Raw genomic sequence first — 8,165 nt, 5'->3', positions numbered from 1 at the left:
GAATGGAGAAAAGAGCTTGCTGATGGTGGAAATTTGGACAAGATACTAGACACTCTCTAGGGAGAAGTATACTTTTATTTCTGGAGTTTCAAGAAAATCTGTTCTCTAATCCCAACCTGCAGCACGAGGGTGGACTCCAAGATTCTTACAAGCTCATTGTTCATAAGAAGAACCCGCCATCACTTCGGAAGAAGAATGCTGTGTGTGGGGTCAGACAAGTGCGTGAGTGCCAAATGTTTCAGCAGTGTCCACACTCCTTTGTGTCTTTGCCCTGGGAAAATGCTCTAGTGAAAGCCTTAATTCCTAGCACTGCTATTTAAATGGCTCTTGCACATATAATAGATTGTCTCCTCCCTTTAAACTTCTTTCTTAACTAATTCTGACCCACAGTTATTAATGTGATCCATTGAGTGTTTCCCAAAACTAAAATTGATTGTAAGCTGCAGACTGGCTCCTTTCTGTCTGCCCCACCTCCTTAGAGAATGTTGCCAGTCAGGGTGTTGCAATTGACAGGCTTTTTGATAATTAGTGGGCCCATGGTGTTTTCTGTGCTCCCACTCACTGTTCTGGACTCAAGATCATGGGTTTACTCTGACTTCCTTGGACGCAGGAGGGAGTAACCACCCTTAACTATTGGGTTAATGTGGTGACCGCTGCTCACCAGACACTCAGTGAAACTGTGAACACTCTTCTAACCAGAGTCAGAGGATGGCCTCCTGTGTAGGACAAGCAGGCAAAAGGAAAAGGGACATAGGAATTGGATAAATTTGAGGCATTTTCATATTTTCAATTTCCTAGCTGTTCATCTTTTCTTCCTCAGCCAATACACGGATTCTCCCAATCATTGCACTGGTTCTCCCAATCATAGCTAGGTCTCTCTGCATTTATTAGTTCTACACATCTTTCTTGAGTGTGTTGCGATTCAGATTGTGCTAGATACTGAAAATGTGGTGGAGAATAAGACTCTACCTGGTCCTCAAGGAGTTAATCCTTTTGTGGAGGACACAAACAAGCACTGAAAACTGAGGCCATCTCAGTTACTACACCTTTGTTCAGACGCCAGCTTCTTGTGAAGACTTCCCAGATTTATCTCCTCTGGGCTCCAGCATACACTTTGTTCATGGGCACATGGAGCTGGCTCTTCATTCACCCTTCATGGTTTGGAGGAAGAACTGCATGGGCAAGGGACCTGATTCCACATCCTAGCCATGTGACCTTGCTGCAACTCTAATCCTCTGTCTCTTCATCATAAAAAGGGAATCATATGTGTAACTCACAGAGCTGTCATGAGTATCAAGTGAGATAATGTATCAAGTGAGATAATGTACTCAGATTTTCTGCTGACCAGTAGTCACTCCTGAAGTACTAAATTTTTCCTTTATTTCTTTATGTCTTTATTTCTTCATCTATTAAAGGGTGTGTCATGTCTAATTTCTCGTGTGTCTAATTTCTCGATGCTGAGACTCTGACATATTATTAATTGGTTGTTATAAAAGTAGTTATCTTTTTTTCAAGCAATAGGATCTGTTTATTGAAAGTTGTTATAATTTTGGCATCCCTTACTGTGTTAAGCAGGGAGGGTTCATTGTGTATGAGTGGGCATCATTCTTCCCTGTGTCAGCATGTATCTATCACTTCTGCTAGTCTTGCTTTCATTAGGAAACACAGACTCCTTGAGAAAACTTTGTGGCCACATCCCTCAGTGCCTGGCACTCGGTGGTACACAGGGTATCTGGTAAATATCAAGGGTGGACGAGAACGCCAGCTACCCGCCAGCATAAGTTCCTGCTCTCCTGGGCAGTCTCTCTACAATTCCTTTTAAACAAAACAATTTTTTCCATGAAAACTTTCAGTTAGCGTTAAATATTCCTCAGATATTCTGTTCTGATTATAACATGATTTCCAATTGTCATCATTTTATTCATTTGATCTATTCTTAAAGAATGTGCCCATGAACTGTTGAAATTCAAGTCCTTGCCATAATTGAATTTCAAATTTTATCTCTATTATAATCTAGTATGTATTCCTACTGTGCTCTGACTCAGTAGGAATAAGATAATAATCACATTTCTGAAATCCAAATTTTACCGCAAGGGATATTTCTGTTCTAGTTAATGAATAGTTTGTGTACATTGAGCTTTTTCTGAAAAATTACAGTCAAGTGGTCCTCAGTCTCTTTGAAAACTCATTATAGTACATACTAAATACAAAACAAACAGCAAATCTTTGTTACTAGAAATTCTCCCTGAGGCTCATCTAGCTGAAACTTTCGAAAATGACACTCAGCTCTGGCTTAGAGAAATGAATTCTCTCATAATGTCTTTCCACCTATTGTTTTCCCACAGAGAAAATATGAGGAAACTATTACAGCATTTCCTTGTTTGCACTCAAATAGTAAAAGTGCTACTTCTTAAAAAAAGATCTTATCCCCTGTTAACAATTTAGTTAGTAATTATTTAGTTTAAACATCTCCTAGCACTAATCACTGGATTCAAGTAGACCCTTGGCCCCTGGTAGTCTCAAGGATATATTTGGAGCCTTTGAAAAAAACTAAAGGTTGGGAAGGCCAAAGGAGTGTGGCTGCACATGGCCTTTTCTTCCCTTTCTTTTGAAAAGAGTAACAAAAAGTTTCATAAATCATCTGATTGTATGTTACATCTCTAAGTTGCTTCAAATCACTGGGCTGTGGCAGGGATTAGTTCTGAATTATTTGGTTTCTAATGTTTTTAAGTGATAGCTTGGGAAGGCTGGCTGTGCGTGTGTGTGTGTGTGTACCATTTATTAAATGATTATGTTATATAATAGCTGCTGGACAAGTTTGAAATATTAGGGATTAATTTATGCAATCTAATTAAGCATGCCTACATCAAGTTTGCTGAAAAACAAGTGAGGTCTTAGTTATAAGATAAAAGAAAGAAAAATCCTGACTCATCTCAATCTGCCACCCCCACTTTCAGAACCCAAGCACTTTTCTCTAGGATGAAGAAAGACATGCACTCTTGTCCATGACTTGCCTGTCCTAAACCCCCATGATTTTGCTCCTCATTCTCCTTTCTTCTATGACTCCTTCTCAGAGCACCCCAGGACAGCTCTTTATTTGGTCTTTAAAAAAAAACAAAACAAAACAACAAAAACAAAAACAGGGCCCCCCTGGTGACGTAGGGTTTATGTCTCAGCCCTATCACCCACTATGTCCTGCGTTTGATGCCTGACCAGGGAGCTACCCACATGGAGCAGCAGACCTCTCCTGTCTCTCCCGCTGCTCCCCTCAGCAGTGTATTTCAGTCAGTCTGCCTGGTCTGCTCCCCACTCTGTCTCTGGTGAATCCTCTCATGCCCTGAACCTCTCTCTGGCCTACACCCCAGTTCTTGTATGCATAAATAAAATAAATCTTCAAAATTAAAAAAAAAATGCAAGCTTGAGATATATGGTCAATTAATCATAATAACAACCCTGTGTGTTAGGAATTATTATTTTCCCATTGTGTGGATGAGGGAAGTGAGACTCTGAGAGGTTAAATAATTGGCCTCAGTTACCAAGCAGTGAAGCTGAGATTTTAAAAAAGCAAATGCTGTCTCAAAGTCCCTGATCTCACACATTTTGTCATGTAACACATATCCTATTCTAGCTGAAAATATTTCTATAATGCAATTGGAATTCCCCTGGGTTCCCCACCATCTTATACCAATCCACTCCCAGAAACAACTGCTTTTAGTAGTTTTCCAAATTTGTAATATTTGTGCTATATGTATATATAACATTTGTAATATATCTACAGATGGCATGACTTCCTATTATAAAATTTAAAACTAAAAATCATATCACATAATATTCTTAATCTAAACTTGATTTTTTAAAAAAATGTAATAATATATTTTAGAGATTATTTTTCCCAATATAAAGCAAAGTTTGGCTTAATTTTTTGAATGGATGCGTAGTATCCTGTGTTACGGAAATACCACAGACTACTCATTTTCTCAGATAGTGATTAGATTTTTAAAATATAAAACAAAAACATTGTGATAAGCATCCTTGCGTAGCATCTGTGCACAGCTCCCTTTATTTTCAAGTGGACAAAATGCTGCCATTCTGTAATACGATTCCCTTACAGTCACTGACCACCTCCCCTTTGCTTGTCCTCCAACACAAGAGAAATTCAATAAGAGCTTTAGAAAGTTGTCTATACGAGTGTTTGATTTTTTTTTTAAATCTTGTTCTTTAATATCTTGGGGCTCATAGGATGGGGTTGATGTGTGTCTGACCTAACACAAGGCATACCATATTGTCACATGAAGGTGAGTCTTGCTCTTGATTAAATGCTCACTGGTTTCTACTGCTTGGAGTGGAAAATTACCTGTGAAGGAATTTCCTCCAAGATACTAGCTTTCCTTTTATCTTTCTCCTGTATCAACTTCCTTAACTAGGGAGAAAAACCCTCTTGTACAAATAGATATATTTTATTTTTAAAAAAAGATTTATCTTATTTATTTATGCGTAGAAGAACTGTGGTGCAGGCCAGAGGTGCAGGGTGAGAGGATTCACCAGAGACAGAGTGAGGAGCAGAACAGGCAGACTGACTGAAACACACTGCTGAGGGGAGCAGCGGGCGAGACTGGAGAGGTTTGCTGGGCCATGTGCGTCAGGTCCCTGACCCAGGATCTGGAGATAGCTTGATAGCATTGAGACTTAACCCCTGCACCACCAGGGAGGCCCTTAGATGTACTTTATTTATCTCATGCAAGGAGAACTGGTTTCTGAAATTTTCCATTCAATTTGTGGGTGGTCCACGAACAGCCTCTGACTTCAGTGGTCTAGGAACAGCCTCTGACTTCAGCTATTTCCATGTATCCTTACACTGACCAACCACCTCTCCTTTATTGGTTCTCCAAAATAAGAGAAATTCAATTAGAACTTTAGAAAGTTGTCCATACAAGTGTTGTTTGATTTTTTTTTTAATCTTGTCCTTTAATGTCTTGGGTCATAGGATGTCCACTTGACTTCCTTCCGAATCACACACCCAAGGAGACCATGTGTTTTTGTTCCATATCTTAAAGCCAGAACATTTTTCAAATCTTCAACTTTCACTAAACCTTTCTCCCTGAAATGAACAGTTTTTCACACCAGCTGGACTACTTACTCAAGCAGTTCCCTTTAGCACGTCTTCACACATTAATATAAAGCTGAAGCTGGATTCCTTTATATTAGAGATCTGAGTTAATTGCAGAACTTTCCAGTCCCCTCTTTATCTAAAACCCCTTGCCAATGTCAAATACATTCTAACAGCCTAGATTTGGTCAATATTCAGGGAGTCAGAGCGCTGAAGAGCGGGGCAGTCTTTCAACTATCATTTAATTGACCTAAGAAACTGAGTGGTTAAATGAGTCTCTCTCTCTCTTTTTTTTAAAGATTTATTTTAAAGATTTATTTTTTAAAGATTATTTATTTATTTATTTATTTATTTATTTATTCATTCATTCATTCATTCATTTATACAAGAACTGGGGTGAGAAGCGTGGGAGGGTGAGAGAATTCACCAGAGACAGAGTGGGGAGCAGAACAGGCAGACGGACTGAAGACACTGCTGAGGGGAGCAGCGGGCGAGGCAGGAGAGGTCTGCCCTGCCATGTGGGTTTCTCCCTGGCTGGCCGGCTGGGAATCGAACCGGCACTGCTCAACTGCTGTGCCACCGGGGAGGCCCTAAATAAGTCTCTTAATGAGGGACTAAAACTTAGATCATCTCATTCAAGTTCAGTACTCTTCCATTTCACTTATGGCAACCTGGGTTTCTGAGCTAGAACTTGGTGAGCAGTCACCGTAGAAAGAAATCCTAGAGATCCAGTCTTTGGGCCTAGGGCTTTGGGGAAGCTGGGATCCTGGGGCAAGCGGTTGGGCTTTTGGAGTGAGGGGAATAGATTTGTGGTGATTATAACACACTGCAAATGCTAAACAAAAGCAAAGGGTTTTAGTAATCAGTGGGTATTGCGTGTAGAGCAAGACCAGCCAGCTCTGGCTTATGAGACTTCCTTCCTTCTTACACACTTTGGAATCAGCAACTTTGTGTCCTTCTGCCCAACACAGCCCCAACGGGGTTCCAAGAGCCCAAAGGGGTCATGAAGTGGGGAATGTGTTTCCCCTGACTAGGATGGGGGTGAAAGGGTGGAAGGAGGAAGAGGGAGTGGGGAGAGGGATTCAAGGACAAATTCTGTGGCTGTCCTTACAGACTGGGCCTGACACACTAAAAGGAGAGTTCCTCATAGTGCCCTCCTCGCCTGCAGGGGAGGCAACATGACTGTAACCATGCATTCAAAATTTTGGTGAACAATTTCCTGACAAATTAATCCCTCGGACAGGGAACCTACATTGGTGACTACGGTTGGAGACGACACCTCAGGCAGATTGTGTAAGGTGGAGCCCCCAGGTGGGGAGGGAGGGCCAGAAGACAATCAAATCTCCTTCAGGCATCAAGTCCTTCCCCACTTCCCTCCCTTCTTATGTGCTTCCTCTTCTTTGCTAAGATGTTAGCAGGCTGTTGTGTCTTGGAACTCTTTTTGACCCCACCTCCTCCATTGTACCTGAACTTGTTGACTCAGCTCGGAGAGGTACATCATTTACTTCCAGTGCAACCCGGCCAGCTCAGCCCTGTGAACTGGGCCGCTCCAAGGACAAGGCCACTAATTAAGCCGTGTGTCGATGTACGACTGCCCTTGCACACTGAGGTGGTGGGACAGGGGCTAGGGGCTTGGGGCCAGCAGCTGTCTTTGTTCTTACTAGTGGGAAGTATTGGACAACAGTAAGTATTGAGAAAGGGTGACAAGGAGGTGGGAAATTATTTGAGAAGATGACACTAACTACTGCAGCTTCTCATTTAAACTTTGCTCTGGGATCCTCAGAACCCTGCCTCAGCAGGGATTTCTAGAAGCATCACCGCTAGGCAAGCTCTGCTGATAACTCATCATCCTAAGTTGAGGAGGCCAGGCAACAGCCTAGAGAAAAGGGAAAAGCATATAGAGTCCCTTCCAATAACTTTTTTTTTTTTTTGTGGGACCCTCGCCAGCAGCCAGGGAACGAACCGGCGCTACAGAGGCTGCGGGCAGCCTCGCAGCCCAGTGCTCAATCGCTGCGCCACCAAGGGAGGTCCCAATAACTTTATTTTTAAATCTGTACCGGTTGGCATAGACACGTGAGCATTTTCTGTTTGAAGTTGGCAATATTACAGCTGCATTGGAAGATCCATTTTCCTCCAGAATGACTACAGAAAGAAACCACTCACACTGTGATTTTAAGGGTATTGTGCCCCCTTAGCTTGCTATTCTAATGATTAACATTTATTCTCTAGTGGTGGCCACTACTCATGGTTAGGGGAAGAAGGCCTTTCCCTAAAGCACATGCTATTGTTTCAGGGCACAAATGTGGGCTACAATGAAATGTTTCTTTAATTAATATTAAACCAAGTCTGGTTGTGCAAAACATCTCCTTTTGGGCCTGCTCCGGAGTCTCCATTATTGAGTCCATTTGCTGTGGATCTTTGGCCCCAAAACCCTCTTTTTTTCAATTACTTTTTCCTCCTGTGCCCTCATTTGCAGGAGAGAGTGTGTCCTGTATTCACCAGTTATGGTTTTTGAGGTAAAAAACTTAAATGAAACATGGCTTCTCTGAGGCTCAGGGAAATTGGGTGTATTGATTTGCCTTTATCATGTGGTAAAAGGTTGTGATTTATTTACCTTCTAAATCTTCTTATCTTAATACCAATTAAAGGGTACAAAGAAATGAGCCTTGAAAGGACAGTCCTGGTTCTATAAGACAAACTGGCCCCGGCATTTTCCATCCACTTCTGGGTTGTGTTTGGATCAGAGTCCGTTGGGAATGCATCCCTCACACATGGCATGATGAGGCCTAGGACTGAGAGCAAAGCTGTGGCTAGAAGGCAAAGCAAGGGGCTGTTTAGCTCTGGAACTGGGATTGTCGGGGGCATACGGAAGAAACATTTGGGAGCCATTCTGCTCCCAAATATTTTCCTGATAGGTTCCACAGGGCTTGAAATACTGAAATTTGAGATGAACTCGTCTAGGCTAAGTGCCTTTTTCCCTGCAGGAAATTCAGATATTGAAATATATTGTCATTGATACTTTGGAGTGAATTTGTCAACCTTAGAAACGTGAAAAGAA

The sequence above is a fragment of the Talpa occidentalis genome, unplaced genomic scaffold (assembly GCF_014898055.3).
Source record: "Talpa occidentalis isolate TD23 unplaced genomic scaffold, MPIMG_talOcc4v2.1 talOcc4.14, whole genome shotgun sequence".
NCBI lineage: Eukaryota > Metazoa > Chordata > Mammalia > Eulipotyphla > Talpidae > Talpa > Talpa occidentalis.
This window is presented reverse-complemented; position numbering follows the sequence as displayed.